General features: G+C 49.0%; 1 protein-coding gene across 1 annotated transcript in view; it reads right to left on the minus strand.

The window, feature by feature from the left end:
* FBXL16 (F-box and leucine rich repeat protein 16) overlaps nt 1-16531 on the minus strand; it is a 69412-nt gene extending 52881 nt beyond the window's left edge. Inside the window, exon 1 of the mRNA XM_077274191.1 lies at nt 15834-16531. The gene's annotated coding sequence lies outside the window, so the exon portion shown is untranslated. The remainder of the gene's footprint in view (nt 1-15833) is intronic.
* Nucleotides 16532-16958: the final 427 nt, after the last annotated feature.

Below are 16958 nucleotides of genomic sequence, written 5' to 3' on the forward strand. Positions count from 1 at the left end.
ATTGGGAGGAGATCAGTGTCCCTGTATCTGTGTATTAGGAGATCGGTGTCCCTGTATCTGTGTATTAGGAGATCGGTGTCCCTGTATCTGTGTATTAGGAGGAGATCGGTGTCCCTTTATCTGTGTATTAGGAGGAGATCGGTGTCCCTTTATCTGTGTATTAGGAGGAGATCAGTGTCCCTGTATCTGTGTATTAGGAGGAGATCGGTGTCCCTGTATCTGTGTATTAGGAGGAGATCGGTGTCCCTGTATCTGTGTATTAGGAGGAGATCAGTGTCCCTGTATCTGTGTATTAGGAGGAGATCGGTGTCCCTGTATCTGTGTATTAGGAGGAGATCGGTGTCCCTGTATCTGTGTATTAGGAGGAGATCGATGTCCCTGTATCTGTGTATTAGGAGATCGGTGTCCCTGTATCTGTGTATTAGGAGGAGATCGGTGTCCCTGTATCTGTGTATTAGGAGGAGATCGGTGTCCCTGTATCTGTGTATTAGGAGGAGATCGGTGTCCCTGTATCTGTGTATTAGGAGGAGATCGGTGTCCCTGTATCTGTGTATTAGGAGATCGGTGTCCCTGTATCTGTGTATTAGGAGGAGATCGGTGTCCCTGTATCTGTGTATTAGGAGGAGATCGGTGTCCCTGTATCTGTGTATTAGGAGGAGATCGGTGTCCCTGTATCTGTGTATTAGGAGGAGATCGGTGTCCCTGTATCTGTGTATTAGGAGGAGATCGGTGTCCCTGTATCTGTGTATTAGGAGGAGATCGGTGTCCCTGTATCTGTGTATTAGGAGATCGGTGTCCCTGTATCTGTGTATTAGGAGATCGGTGTCCCTGTATCTGTGTATTAGGAGGCGGTCGGGGTTCCAGTATCTGTGTATTAGCAGTAGATAATGAGGTGGGCTTTCTGTAGATTAGGACTATGACTATAGTTGCTGCAGTACCGTAGACTCCTTTGTATTTGTAATGTTTGTATAGAAAGAATTGGAAGTATGAGGAACTACTGAAAGCTTTATAAGGGGGTGTGAGATCTGTGTATAACACAATGCGGAGATACTTACTGCTGTAAATAAGTAAGGATAAAAGAGGTGAAAGATCTGAGTAACAGAAAAGTATAAGAAGTCAGTGTATAAAGGTAAGTGATCTGTATATAAGAGCAACGTGACAGATGTGTATTATTAGGTGTCCTATGAAGAGGTGAGTGACCTGGATATTACAAACATATTTCTATTATTAGCAATAGATTTCTTGTGTATAAGAGCACAATACCAGCTCCCTGTATTAGAAACAGGGACTGGGGCACCCGCTGTCTGACATAAAGGCTGGTCTACTGTGTATAAAAGGGCTCTGCTTTAGACTTATATAAATGGTCTGTATATACAGTCACAATCAGAATTATTCATCCCTCCATGACGAGCACCTTTAGCACTTAGTAGAGCACCTCTGGCTGCTATGACCTGCTCCTCCTCCGGCTATTGTGACCTGCTGCTCCTCTGGCTGCTATGACCTGCTCCTCCTCCGGCTGTTGTGACCTGCTGCTCCTCTGGCTGCTATGACCTGCTGCTCCTCTGGCTGCTATGACCTGCTCCTCCTCCGGCTGTTGTGACCTGCTGCTCCTCTGGCTGCTATGACCTGCTCCTCCTCCGGCTGTTGTGACCTGCTGCTCCTCTGGCTGCTATGACCTGCTGCTCCTCTGGCTGCTATGACCTGCTCCTCCTCTGGCTGTTGTGACCTGCTGCTCCTCTGGCTGCTATGACCTGCTCCTCCTCCGGCTGTTGTGACCTGATGCTCCTCTGCCAAGCTTCACTGTCAGCATCACTGAGCCACCACCAAGCTTCACTGTACACATCAGAGACCCCACCATACTTCATTGTGGAAGCCACTGCTATGCTACACTGTAGGAATCACCTACCACCGCCATGCTTCACTGCAGACATCATTGAGTCACCTCAATATTTCACTATAGGCATCACCAAGCCACAGCCAATTTTCACTGCAGATATAAGCGAGCCACCGCCATGCTTCACTGTATGCATCACCGAGCCCAAGTCATGCTTCCCTGTAGGCATCACCAAGCACTGCCATGTTTCACTGTAGTCATCAATGAGCCACCGCCAAACATCAATGTAGGCATCACCAATCCACTGCCAAGTTTCACTGTAGGCATCACTGAGTACCTGCCATCCTCCACTGTAGACATCACCAAGCCACCATCATGCTTCACTTTAGTCATCTCTGAGCCTCGAACATGCTTCACTGTAGATACCACTGAGCCGCCGCCATGTTTCACTGTGGACATCATCAAAGCCACCACCATGCTTCACTGAGCGCATCAACTGGCCACAAGCATGCTTCACTGTAGTTATCACTGAGTCGCCACCATGCTTCACTGAGGGTATCACCAAGCCACTGCCATGCTTCCCTGTGGAGATCACTAAGCTCTCACCATGCTTCACTGTAGACATCACCGTTCTTCTGCCATGCTTCACTGTAGGTATCACCAAGCCACCGCCATGCTTCACTGAAGAGTCCCCCTATGCTTCACTGTAGGCATCACCGAGCTATCCGTCATGCTCACTTTTCAGTGTATACTTCCTCATCCTGACCTACAGTAGATTTATAGGCCCATACATAAAGTTCCAGTTTTAATTCATTGCTCAACAGAACAGAATCCCAGAACTTTTGTGACTTATTTATATTGCTTTGAGCAAATTGGAGGCAACTTTTCTTGTACTAATGGGTCAGTAGAGGTGACGACTTAGCGTTCGGGCATGGAGAACTTCAGAGTTTTGTATGTTCTTTACTGTACAAGATGAAAACGCAACACCTGCTGCCACCAAATCTTGCTATCTTTTGCAGATATTCAAGTGATATTGACCACCAGCTATCTCAGGAATCTGGTGGCAGCCGGTGACAGCCATGTCCTGGTTGTGTAGCTGGTGTTCCATTAACTCTGGACTTGAGAACTCTGCTTTTACTTTGTTTCTCAAAGAACATTCATCACTTTTGTATCTATTTTAGCCTTTTCCTTGTTTTTACAAGGCAATGATCTCTTCTCTTTGTGGTGGCCACTTTTAATTTTTTTTTATTATTTCTAACATGTAGTCAAATGTCACAGCCAGTCCAGGTATTTGATGTTTATCTGCTGCTCCTGAAGCAAGAAGGCCTGGCTTAGTACATCTGATGCTGGAGAGTGGAGACAAAGCTATAAGATGGCAGTAATTGGTATTTTGATTTCCTCAGTTTGGAGTATGAGCCACATGCAGAAATCCTGGCACTTAAAGCCTTGTCTGCTATTACTGAGGTTATTAATGGTCGTCTGAGGACGGTTCGGCTGTTGAATGCACTTGGACATATCGGGATCATCTGCTGGCAGCTCCTGTATAGTCACCGACCAATAATGTCCATATGGGCTCGAAGGGAGACAAGTCCGCAGATGCTGCAGCCATGGGAGTATGGTTGGGATATGCAGGCTGCTCACAGTAGCACAAGCGACATGCGGTCTGATGGTGTGTTGAAAAATGGCTCTTGGGACACTTTGGAGAAATGGTTCCACCATCAAATCAATGTAACGCAGAGCTGTTAGTGCACCTGTAATGGAGACTGGAGGGGTCTGACCACCACACACCATAATCCCGGAAGTAGGATGTTCCTTCGTGAAGGCCACTTCATGGCTTAGCCTATGTGGTCTCCAGTTGGACACTAGAGGCTGGAATAGAGGTCTATCCGCTTCAGTGCTACATCTGGCTAAAATCTTAGATGAAATGATACCCAGAGTTTGATCTGGAGATCCCATGGGCAATGACAGGAAGAGGCCTTCACGAGGGAACATCACTCTAGTCCTACTCCTGGAAATATGGCTTGTGGTGGCATAATGTATGGTTAGTGCACCTGGAATGGAGACTTGAGAGGTCCGGCTACCGTACAATATGCCACCACACACCATAATCCCGGGAGTAGGATGTTCCCTTGTGAAGGTCACTTCATGGCTTTGCCTATGTGGTCTCCAGTTGGACACTAGAGGCTGGAATGGAGGTCTATCTGCTTCAGTGGTGAGTCTGGCTATTATCTTAGATGCAATGATACCAAGAGTTTGGTCTGTAGATCCCATGGGCAATGACAGGAAGAGGCCTTCACGAGGGAACATCACTCTAGTCCTACTCCTGGAAATATGGCATGTGGTGGCATAATGTATGGTTAGTGCACTTGGAATGGAGACTTGAGGAGTCCGGCTACCGTAAATTATGCCACCACACACCATAATCCTGGGAGTAGGCTGTTCCTTCGTGGAGGCCACTTCATGGCTTTGCCTATGTGGTCTCCAGTTGAACACTGGAGGATGGAATGGAGGTCTATCCGCTTCAGTGGTGAGTCCTGCTATTATCTTAGATGCAATGATAACCAGAGTTTGGTCTGGAGACCCCATTTGCAATGACAGGAAGAAGCCTTCACGAGGGAACATCATTCTAGTCCTACTCCTGGAAATATGGTGTGTGGTGGCATAATGTACGGTAGTTGAGTCCCTCTAGTCTCCATCCCAGGTACACTATCAGCTCAGTGTTACATTGATTTGTTGGTGGAACCAGTGGTTCAGCCATTTCTCCAAAGTGTCCCAGGAGCCGTTCTTCAACATTATGCCAGGCCGTATGTTGCTCATGTTATTATGAAGAGTTTGCCACATTTTGCAGCATCTCCAGACTAGTCTTCCATCGAGCACATCTGGGATGTCACTATTCGGTGACTACACCAGAGCTGCCAGCAGTGACTCCTGATGATTTGCTCAAGTAAGTTAATCGACAGAACATTCCTCAGACGACCATTAATGACCTCACTGATAGCAGCCGAGGCTCAAAGTGACGGAATTTCCACACAAGGCTGCTACATGGGACTGAAGAAGACCAGAGGTTTGGAAAATGCAGCTTCCATTCCTTCACGACTTGCAGATCGGTAACGTCTCAGTCCTCGGATTTCCACCTTTCCTTTCTGGTGGTGTAATTTCAATGTTGAGGAGCTCTGTATTAGAAATAGCTGAGAGTCCTCTGCAAAAGGAGGTCATAGGAAATACTAGGAGTAGGCAGGTGGCATTCATATAAGAGCAGGGTAAGAGGCCTCTGCATTACGAACAGACGAGTGCAAAAGAGACTAGAAGAAGGTGTCTTGTGTATAAGGATAGGTTATGAGGTCTCTGTATTAGGAGTAAGTGAATCACCTGTGTATAAAACGTAAAAGATGGCAACAGGAGGGATTAGGAAAAGGTGACTGCTCTGTATTTAAGAGCAGGATAACAGATCTCTGTACTAGGAGCAGGCAGGTGGCCTGTATATAAGAATGTCTCAATATAAGGCTCAGTGAGGGTCCTGTGTATAAGGGCAGGTGGGATGTCTCAGTATAAGGCTCAGTGAGGGTCCTGTGTATAAGAGCAGGTGGGATGTCTCACTACAAGGCTCAGTGAGGGTCCTGTGTATAAGAACAGGTGGGATGTCTCAGTATTAGGCTCAGTGAGTGTCCTGTGTATAAGAGCAGGTGGGATGTCTCAGTATAAGGCTCAGTGAGGGTCCTGTGTATAAGAGCAGGTGGGATGTCTCAGTATTAGGCTCAGTGAGTGTCCTGTGTATAAGAGCAGGTGGGATGTCTCAGTAGTAGGCTCAGTGAGAGTCCTGTGTATAAGAACAGGTGGGATGTCTCAGTATAAGGCTCAGTGAGGGTCCTGTGTATAAGAGCAGGTGGGATGTCTCAGTATAAGGCTCAGTGAGAGTCCTGTGTATAAGAGCAGGTGGGATGTCTCAGTATAAGGCTCAGTGAGGGTCCTGTGTATAAGAGCAGGTGGGATGTCTCAGTAGTAGGCTCAGTGAGAGTCCTGTGTATAAGAGCAGGTGGGATGTCTCAGTATAAGGCTCAGTGAGGGTCCTGTGTATAAGAGCAGGTGGGATGTCTCAGTAGTAGGCTCAGTGAGAGTCCTGTGTATAAGAGCAGGTGGGATGTCTCAGTATAAGGCTCAGTGAGGGTCCTGTGTATAAGAGCAGGTGGGATGTCTCAGTAGTAGGCTCAGTGAGAGTCCTGTGTATAAGAGCAGGTGGGATGTCTCAGTATAAGGCTCAGTGAGGGTCCTGTGTATAAGAGCTGGTGGGATGTCTCAGTAGTAGGCTCAGTGAGAGTCCTGTGTATAAGAGCAGGTGGGATGTCTCAGTATAAGGCTCAGTGAGGGTCCTGTGTATAAGAGCAGGGTGGGATGTCTTATTATAAGGCTCAGTGAGGGTCCTGTGTATAAGAGCAAGGTGAGATGTCTCAGTATAAGGCTCAGTGATGGTCCTGTGTATAAGAGCAGGTGGGATGTCTCAGTATAAGGCTCAGTGAGGGACCTGTGTATAAGAGCAGGGTGGGATGTCTCAGTATAAGGCTCAGTGAGGGCCCTGTGTATAAGAGCAGGTGGGATGTCTAAGTATAAGGCTCAGTGAGGGTCCTGTGTATAAGAGCAGGGTGGGATGTCTCAGTATAAGGCTCAGTGAGGGTCCTGTGTATAAGAGCAGGTGGGATGTCTCAGTATAAGGCTCAGTGCGGGTCCTGTGTATAAGAGCAGGGTGGGATGTCTCAGTGTAAGGCTCAGTGGGGGTCCTGTGTATAAGAGCAGGTGGGATGACTCAGTATAAGGCTCAGTGAGGGTCCTGTGTATAAGAGCAGGTGGGATGTCTCACTATAAGGCTCAGTGATGGTCCTGTGTATAAGAGCAGGTGGGATGTCTCAGTATAAGGCTCAGTGAGAGACCTGTGAATAAGAGCAGGGTGGGATGTCTCAGTTTAAGGCTCAGTGAAGGTCTTGTGTATAAGAGCAGGGTGGGATGTCTCAGTATAAGGCTCAGTGAAGGTCCTGTGTATAAGAGCAGGTGGGATGTCTCAGTATAAGGCTCAGTGAGGGTCCTGTGTATAAGAGCAGGTGGGATGTCTCAGTATTAGGCTCAGTGAGGGTCCTGTGTATAAGAGCAGGTGGGATGTCTCAGTATAAGGCTCAGTGAGGGTCCTGTGTATAAGAGCAGGTGGGATGTCTCAGTATAAGGCTCAGTGAGGGCCCTGTGTATAAGAGCAGGTGGGATGTCTCAGTATAAGGCTCAGTGAGGGTCCTGTGTATAAGAGCAGGTGGGATGTCTCAGTATAAGGCTCAGTGAGAGTCCTGTGTATAAGAGCAGGTGGGATGTCTCAGTATAAGGCTCAGTGAGGGTCCTGTGTATAAGAGCAGGTGGGATGTCTCAGTAGTAGGCTCAGTGAGAGTCCTGTGTATAAGAGCAGGTGGGATGTCTCAGTATAAGGCTCAGTGAGAGTCCTGTGTATAAGAGCAGGTGGGATGTCTCAGTATAAGGCTCAGTGAGGGTCCTGTGTATAAGAGCAGGTGGGATGTCTCAGTAGTAGGCTCAGTGAGAGTCCTGTGTATAAGAGCAGGTGGGATGTCTCAGTATAAGGCTCAGTGAAGGTCCTGTGTATAAGAGCAGGTGGGATGTCTCAGTATAATGCTCAGTGAGGGCCCTGTGTATAAGAGCAGGTGGGATGTCTCAGTATAATGCTCTGTGAGGGCCCTGTGTATAAGAGCAGGTGGGATGTCTTGGTATGAGGCTCAGTGAGGGTCCTGTGTATAAGAGCAGGTGGCATGTCTCAGTATAAGGCTCAGTGAGGGTCCAGTGTATAAGAACAGGTGGGATGTCTCAATATTAGGCTCAGTGAGGGTCCAGTGTATAAGAGCAGGTGGGATGTCTCAGTATAAGGCTCAGTGAGGGTCCTGTGTATAAGAGCAAGGTGAGATGTCTCAGTATAAGGCTCAGTGAGGGACCTGTGTATAAGAGCAGGGTGGGATGTCTCAGTATAAGGCTCAGTGAAGGTCCTGTGTATAAGAGCAGGTGGGATGTCTCAGCATAAGGCTCAGTGAGGGTCCTGTGTATAAGAGCAGGGTGGGATGTCTCAGTATAAGGCTCAGTTAAGGTCCTGTGTATAAAAGCAGGGTGGGATGTCTCAGTATAAGGCTCAGTGAAGGTCCTGTGTATAAGAGCAGGTGGGATGTCTCAGTATAATGCTCAGTGAGGGCCCTGTGTATAAGAGCAGGTGGGATGTCTCAGTATAAGGCTCAGTGAGGGTCCAGTGTATAAGAGCAGGTGGGATGTCTCAGTGTTAGGCTCAGTGAGGGTCCAGTGTATAAGAGCAGGTGGGTTATCTCAGTATAAGGCTCAGTGAGGGTCCTGTGTATAAGAGCAGGTGGGATGTCTAAGCATAAGGCTCAGTGAGGGTCCAGTGTATAAGAGCAAGATGAGATGTCTCAGTATAAGGCTCAGTGAGGGTCCTGTGTATAAGAGCAGGGTGGGATATCTCAGTATAAGGCTCAGTGAGGGTCCAGTGTATAAGAGCAAGATGAGATGTCTCAGTATAAGGCTCAGTGAGGGTCCTGTGTATAAGAGCAGATGGGATGTCTCAGTATAAGGCTCAGTGAGGGTCCAGTGTATAAGGGCAGGTGGGATGTCTCATTATAAGGCTCAGTGATTGTCCTGTGTATAAGAGCAAGGTGAGATGTCTCAGTATAAGGCTCAGTGAAGGTCCTGTGTATAAGAGCAGATGGGATGTCTCAGTATAAGGCTCAGTGAGGGTCCAGTGTATAAGAGCAGGTGGGATGTCTCAGTATTAGGCTCAGTGAGGGTCCAGTGTATAAGAGCAGGTGGGATGTCTCAGTATAAGGCTCAGTGAGGGTCCTGTGTATAAGAGCAGGTGGGATGTCTCAGTATAAGGCTCAGTGAGGGTCCTGTGTATAAGAACAGGTGGGATGTCTCAGTATAAGGCTCAGTGAGGGTCCTGTGTATAAGAGCAGGTGGGATGTCTCAGTAGTAGGCTCAGTGAGGGTCCTGTGTATAAAAACAGGTGGGATGTCTCAGTATAAGGCTCAGTGAGGGTCCTGTGTATAAGAGCAGGTGCCTGGGATGTCTCAGTATAAGGCTCAGTGAGGGTCCTGTGCATAAGAAGAGGTGGGATGTCTCAGTATAAGGCTCAGTGAGGGTCCTGTGCATAAGAAGAGGTGGGATGTCTCAGTATAAGGCTCAGTGAGAGTCTTGTGTATAAGAGCAGGTGGGATGTCTCAGTATAAGGCTCAGTGAGGGTCCTGTGTATAAGAGCAGGTGCCTGGGATGTCTCAGTATAAGGCTCAGTGAGGGTCCTGTGTATAAGAACAGGTGGGATGTCTCAGTATAAGGCTCAGTGAGGGTCCTGTGTATAAGAGCAGGTGGGATGTCTCAGTATAAGGCTCAGTGAGGGTCCTGTGCATAAGAAGAGGTGGGATGTCTCAGTATAAGGCTCAGTGAGGGTGCTGTGTATAAGAACAGGTGGGGATGTCTCAGTATAGGGCTCGGTGAGGGTCCTGTGTATAAGAACAGGTGGGGATGTCTCAGTATAAGGCTCAGTGAGGGTCCTGTGTATAAGAACAGGTGGGATGTCTCAGTATAAGGCTCAGTGAGAGTCCTGTGTATAAGAACAGGTGGGATGTCTCAGTATAAGGCTCAGTGAGGGTCCTGTGTATAAGAACAGGTGGGGATGTCTCAGTATAAGGCTCAGTGAGGGTCCTGTGTATAAGAACAGGTGGGATGTCTCAGTATAAGGCTCAGTGAGGGTCCTGTGTATAAGAACAGGTGGGATGTCTCAGTATAAGGCTCAGTGCAGGTCCTGTGTATAAGAGCAGGTGGGATGTCTCAGTATAAGGCTCAGTGACTGTCCTGTGTAAAAGGGCAGGTGGGATGTCTCAGTATAAGGCTCAGTGAAGGTCCAGTGTATAAGAGCAGGTGGGATGTCTCAGTATAAGGCTCAGTGAGGGTGCTGTGTATAAGAGAAAGGTGAGATGTCTCAGTATAAGGCTCAGTGAGGGACCTGTGTATAAGAGCAGGTGGGATGTCTCAGTATAATGCTCTGTGAGGGCCCTGTGTATAAGAGCAGGTGGGATGTCTCAGTATAAGGCTCAGTGAGGGTCCTGTGTATAAGAACAGGTGGGATGTCTCAGTATAAGGCTCAGTGAGGGTCCTGTGTATAAGAACAGGTGGGGATGTCTCAGTATAAGGCTCAGTGAGGGTCCTGTGTATAAGAGCAGGTGGGGATGTCTCAGTATAAGGCTCGGTGAGGGTCCTGTGTATAAGAACAGGTGGGGATGTCTCAGTATAAGGCTCAGTGAGGGTCCTGTGTATAAGAACAGGTGGGATGTTTCAGTATAAGGCTCAGTGAGGGTCCTGTGTATAAGAACAGGTGGGGATGTCTCAGTATAAGGCTCAGTGAGGGTCCTGTGTATAAGAACAGGTGGGGATGTCTCAGTATAAGGCTCAGTGAGGGTCCTGTGTATAAGAACAGGTGGGGATGTCTCAGTATAAGGCTCAGTGAGGGTCCTGTGTATAAGAACAGGTGGGGATGTCTCAGTATAAGGCTCAGTGAGGGTCCTGTGTATAAGAACAGGTGGGATGTCTCAGTATAAGGCTCAGTGAGGGTCCTGTGTATAAGAACAGGTGGGGATGTCTCAGTATAAGGCTCAGTGAGGGTCCTGTGTATAAGAACAGGTGGGATGTCTCAGTATAAGGCTCAGTGAGGGTCCTGTGTATAAGAACAGGTGGGGATGTCTCAGTATAAGGCTCAGTGAGGGTCCTGTGTATAAGAACAGGTGGGATGTCTCAGTATAAGGCTTAGTGAGGGTCCTGTGTATAAGAACAGGTGGGGATGTCTCAGTATAAGGCTCAGTGAGGGTCCTGTGTATAAGAACAGGTGGGGATGTCTCAGTATAAGGCTCAGTGAGGGTCCTGTGTATAAGAGCAGGTGGGATGTCTCAGTATAAGGCTCAGTGAGGGTCCTGTGTATAAGAGCAAGGTGAGATGTCTCAGTATAAGGCTCAGTGAGGGTCCTGTGTATAAGAACAGGTGGGATGTCTCAGTATAAGGCTCAGTGAGGGTCCTGTGTATAAGAACAGGTGGGATGTCTCAGTATAAGGCTCAGTGAGGGTCCTGTGTATAAGAGCAGGTGGGATGTCTCAGCATAAGGCTCAGTGACGGTCCTGTGTATAAGAGCAGGTGGGATGTCTCAGTATAAGGCTCAGTGAGGGTCCTGTGTATAAGAGCAGGTGGGATGTCTCAGTATAAGGCTCAGTGAGGGTCCTGTGTATAAGAACAGGTGGGGATGTTTCAGTATAAGGCTCAGTGAGGGTCCTGTGTATAAGAACAGGTGGAATGTCTCAGTATAAGGCTCAGTGAGGGTCCTGTGTGTAAGAGCAGGTGGGGATGTTTCAGTATAAGGCTCAGTGAGGGTCCTGTGTATAAGAGCAGGTGGGATGTCTCAGTATAAGGCTCAGTGAGGGTCCTGTGTATAAGAACAGGTGGGATGTCTCAGTATAAGGCTCAGTGAGGGTCCTGTGTATAAGAGCAGGTGGGGATGTTTCAGTATAAGGCTCAGTGAGGGTCCTGTGTATAAGAACAGGTGGGATGTCTCAGTATAAGGCTCAGTGAGGGTCCTGTGTGTAAGAGCAGGTGGGATGTCTCAGTATAAGGCTCAGTGAGGGTCCTGTGTATAAGAGCAGGAGGGATGTCTCAGTATAAGGCTCAGTGAGGGTCCAGTGTATAAGAACAGGTGGGATGTCTCAGTATAAGGCTCAGTGAGGGTCCTGTGTATAAGAGCAGGTGGGATGTCTCAGTATAAGGCTCAGTGAGGGTCCTGTGTATAAGAACAGGTGGGATGTCTCAGTATAAGGCTCAGTGAGGGTCCTGTGTATAAGAGCAGGTGGGATGTCTCAGTATTAGGCTCAGTGAGGGTCCTGTGTATAAGAGCAGGTGGGATGTCTCAGTATAAGGCTCAGTGAGGGTCCAGTGTATAAGAACAGGTGGGATGTCTTAGTATAAGGCTCAGTGAGGGCCCTGTGTATAAGAGCAGGTGGGATGTCTCAGTATTAGGCTCAGTGAGGGTCCTGTGTATAAGAGCAGGTGGGATGTCTCAGTATAAGGCTCAGTGAGGGTCCAGTGTATAAGAGCAGGTGGGATGTCTTAGTATAAGGCTCAGTGAGGGACCAGTGTATAAGAACAGGTGGGATGTCTCAGTATAAGGCTCAGTGAGGGACCTGTGTATAAGAGCAGGTGGGATGTCTCAGTATTAGGCTCAGTGAGGGTCCTGTGTATAAGAGCAGGTGGGATGTCTCAGTATAAGGCTCAGTGAGGGTCCAGTGTATAAGAACAGGTGGGATGTCTCAGTATAAGGCTCAGTGAGGGACCTGTGTATAAGAGCAGGTGGGATGTCTCAGTATAAGGCTCAGTGAGGGTCCTGTGTATAAGAGCAGGTGGGATGTCCAGTATAAGGCTCAGTGAGGGACCTGTGTATAAGAGCAGGTGGGATGTCTCAGTATAAGGCTCAGTGAGGGTCCTGTGTATAAGAGCAGGTGGGATGTCTCAGTATAAGGCTCAGTGAGGGTCCTGTGTATAAGAGCAGGTGGGATGTCTCAGTATTAGGCTCAGTGAGGGTCCTGTGTATAAGAGCAGGTGGGATGTCTCAGTATAAGGCTCAGTGAGGGTCCTGTGTATAAGAGCAGGTGGGATGTCTCAGTATTAGGCTCAGTGAGGGTCCTGTGTATAAGAGCAGGTGGGATGTCTCAGTATAAGGCTCAGTGAGGGTCCAGTGTATAAGAACAGGTGGGATGTCTTAGGATAAGGCTCAGTGAGGGACCTGTGTATAAGAGCAGGTGGGATGTCTCAGTATAAGGCTCAGTGAGGGTCCTGTGTATAAGAGCAGGTGGGATGTCCAGTATAAGGCTCAGTGAGGGACCTGTGTATAAGAGCAGGTGGGATGTCTCAGTATAAAGCTCAGTGAGGGTCCTGTGTATAAGAGCAGGTGGGATGTCTCAGTATAAGGCTCAGTGAGGGTCCTGTGTATAAGAACAGGTGGGATGTCTCAGTATAAGGCTCAGTGAGGGTCCTGTGTATAAGAGCAGGTGGGATGTCTCAGTATAAGGCTCAGTGAGGGTCCTGTGTATAAGAGCAGGTGGGATGTCCAGTATAAGGCTCAGTGAGGGTCCTGTGTATAAGAGCAGGCGGGATGTCTCAGTATAAGGCTTAGTGAGGGTCCTGTATATTAGAGCAGGTGGGATGTCTCAGTATAAGGCTCAGTGAGGGTCCTGTGTATAAGAGCAGGTGCCTGGGATGTCTCAGTATAAGGTTCAGTGAGGGTCCTGTGTATAAGAGCAGGTGGGATGTCTCAGTATAAGGCTCAGTGAGGGTCCTGTGTATAAGAGCAGGGTGGGATGTCTCAGTATAAGGCTCAGTGAAGGTCCTGTGTATAAGAGCAGGTGGGATGTCTCAGTATAAGGCTCAGTGAGGGTCCTGTGTATAAGAGCAGGTGGGATGTCTCAGTATAAGGCTCAGTGAGGGTCCTGTGTATAAGAGCAGGTGGGATGCCTCAGTATAAGGCTCAGTGAGGGTCCTGTGTATAAGAGCAGGTGGGATGTCTCAGTATAAGGCTCAGTGAGGGTCCTGTGTATAAGAGCAGGTGGGATGTCTCAGTATAAGGCTCAGTGAGGGTCCTGTGTATAAGAACAGGTGGGATGTCTCAGTATAAGGCTCAGTGAGGGTCCTGTGTATAAGAGCAGGTGGGATGCCTCAGTATAAGGCTCAGTGAGGGTCCTGTGTATAAGAGCAGGTGGGATGTCTCAGTATAAGGCTCAGTGAGGGTCCTGTGTATAAGAACAGGTGGGATGTCTCAGTATAAGGCTCAGTGATGGTCCTGTGTATAAGAGCAGGTGGGATGTCTCAGTATAAGGCTCAGTGAGGGTCCTTTGGATAAGAGCAGGTGGGATGTCTCAGTATAAGGCTCAGTGAGGGTCCTGTGTATAAGAGCAGGTGGGATGTCTCAGTATAAGGCTCAGTGAGGGTCCTGTGGATAAGAGCTGGTGGGATGTCTCAGTATAAGGCTCAGTGAGGGTCCTGTGTATAAGAGCAGGTGGGATGCCTCAGTATAAGGCTCAGTGAGGGTCCTGTGTATAAGAGCTGGTGGGATGTCTCAGTATAAGGCTCAGTGAGGGTCCTGTGTATAAGAGCAGGTGGGATGTCTCAGTATAAGGCTCAGTGAGGGTCCTGTGTATAAGAGCAGGTGCCTGGGATGTCTCAGTATAAGGCTCAGTGAGGGTCCTGTGTATAAGAACAGGTGGGATGTCTCAGTATAAGGCTCAGTGAGGGTCCTGTGTATAAGAGCAGGTGGGATGTCTCAGTATAAGGCTCAGTGAGGGTCCTGTGTATAAGAGCAGGTGCCTGGGATGTCTCAGTATAAGGCTCAGTGAGGGTCCTGTGTATAAGAACAGGTGGGATGTCTCAGTATAAGGCTCAGTGAGGGTCCTGTGTATAAGAGCAGGTGGGATGCCTCAGTATAAGGCTCAGTGAGGGTCCTGTGTATAAGAGCAGGTGCCTGGGATGTCTCAGTATAAGGCTCAGTGAGGGTCCTGTGTATAAGAACAGGTGGGATGTCTCAGTATAAGGTTCAGTGAGGGTCCTGTGCATAAGAGCAGGTGGGATGTCTCAGTATAAGGTTCAGTGAGGGTCCTGTGTATAAGAACAGGTGGGGATGCCTCAGTATAAGGCTCAGTGAGGGTCCTGTGTATAAGAGCAGGTGGGATGTCTCAGTATTAGGCTCAGTGAGTGTCCTGTGTATAAGAGCAGGTGGGATGTCTCAGTATAAGGCTCAGTGAGGGTCCTGTGTATAAGAGCAGGTGGGATGTCTCAGTATTAGGCTCAGTGAGTGTCCTGTGTATAAGAGCAGGTGGGATGTCTCAGTATTAGGCTCAGTGAGTGTCCTGTGTATAAGAGCAGGTGGGATGTCTCAGTATAAGGTTCAGTGAGGGTCCTGTGTATAAGAGCAGGTGGGATGTCTCAGTATAAGGCTCAGTGAGGGTCCTGTGTATAAGAGCAGGTGGGATGTCTCAGTATAAGGTTCAGTGAGGGTCCTGTGTATAAGAACAGGTGGGATGTCTCAGTATAAGGCTCAGTGAGGGTCCTGTGTATAAGAGCAGGTGGGATGTCTCAGTATTAGGCTCAGTGAGTGTCCTGTGTATAAGAGCAGGTGGGATGTCTCAGTATAAGGCTCAGTGAGGGTCCTGTGTATAAGAACAGGTGGGATGTCTCAGTATAAGGCTCAGTGAGGGTCCTGTGTATAAGAGCAGGTGGGATGCCTCAGTATAAGGCTCAGTGAGGGTCCTGTGTATAAGAGCTGGTGGGATGTCTCAGTATAAGGCTCAGTGAGGGTCCTGTGTATAAGAGCAGGTGGGATGTCTCAGTATAAGGCTCAGTGAGGGTCCTGTGTATAAGAGCAGGTGGGATGTCTCAGTATAAGGCTCAGTGAGGGTCCTGTGTACAAGAGCAGGTGCCTGGGATGTCTCAGTATAAGGCTCAGTGAGGGTCCTGTGTATAAGAACAGGTGGGATGTCTCAGTATAAGGCTCAGTGAGGGTCCTGTGTATAAGAGCAGGTGGGATGTCTCAGTATAAGGCTCAGTGAGGGTCCTGTGTATAAGAGCAGGTGCCTGGGATGTCTCAGTATAAGGCTCAGTGAGGGTCCTGTGTATAAGAGCAGGTGGGGATGCCTCAGTATAAGGCTCAGTGAGGGTCCTGTGTATAATAGCAGGTGGGATGTCTCAGTATAAGGCTCAGTGGGGGTCCTGTGTATAAGAACAGGTGGGATGTCTCAGTATAAGGCTCAGTGAGGGTCCAGTGTATAAGAGCAGGTGGGGATGCCTCAGTATAAGGCTCAGTGGGCCTCCTCCCTCTCCCGGCTCCTCGCAGCCCCTGCTCCATCTCCCCGCGTTATAGCCGGCCCCGTCTTACCGTCCGCGCTCCTCCGCGGCTCAGGGCATCGCTGCCTCCAGGACGGTGCGGACAGGTGACAAGATGCCGCCGCTGACGGCTCCGCGCTCCCCGGCCCTGGGAGGAGGCGGAGGAGGAGACGGGCCGGGGTCTCCGCTGGATCCAATGCGTCTGTATAATCCAAGTGTCCACAACAACCGTCAGCAGAGGGAGGTCACCGCGGCGTCTGCCATCCCGGCACCGGGCGCCTCCTCGGCTCAGTCCGGGGCAGCCATAGACCCTCCGGAGGATGCGGGGAGGTGGGGGAGACAGCTGCAGGTGCAGCACCAAAACCCGGCGAGGAGGAAGGATGAAAACGGGCAAAGCCTCCCTGTGTCAGCGAGAGCTGGGGATAAAGCTCCCAGGAAAAGCCCGAAACGCCCGAGTCTTCCCCACCCTGAGGCGGCACACGGGAGTCACACGGCGTTAAAGAGACATCAGCAGGAGCATCAATAATTCATGACCGCTCGCCTCCTCCCCGGCCGTGTATGCCCTCCTCCTCCTCAGTCACCGGCCCCTCCTCCGGAGCCGTGAACCACCGGGGCCGGCCGGAGCCTGAGACGTGAAGCGCTGCTGTCCCTGCGCTATAGGTGGCGGCTGCTCCTCCTCATCACCGGGAGCCGGCGACAGTCTGTATCCACACAGCATCCAAGATGGCGGCAGGGTGGGATCACACGCATCATCCCAGGTCCATGGGCCCACTATAAACCCAGCAGAAAGGACTGCACCCATCCTACTGTGCACTGGTCCAGAGCCTGACATCTTCTACATGATGGCAGTATTATAGTAGTTATATTCTTATACACAGGGGCAGTATTATAGTAGTTATATTCTTGTACATAGAGGCAGTATTATAGTAGTTTTATTCTTGTACATAGGAGCAGTATTATAGTAGTTATATTCTTATACACAGGGGCAGTATTATAGTAGTTATATTCTTGTACATAGGGGGCAGTATTATAGTAGTTATATTCCTGTACATAGGAGCAGTATTATAGCAGTTATATTCTTGTACATAGGGGGCAGTATTATAGTAGATATATTCTTGTACATAGGAGCAGTATTATAGTAGTTATATTCTTGTACATAGGGGCAGTATTATAGTAG

The sequence above is a fragment of the Ranitomeya variabilis genome, chromosome 7 (assembly GCF_051348905.1).
Source record: "Ranitomeya variabilis isolate aRanVar5 chromosome 7, aRanVar5.hap1, whole genome shotgun sequence".
NCBI lineage: Eukaryota > Metazoa > Chordata > Amphibia > Anura > Dendrobatidae > Ranitomeya > Ranitomeya variabilis.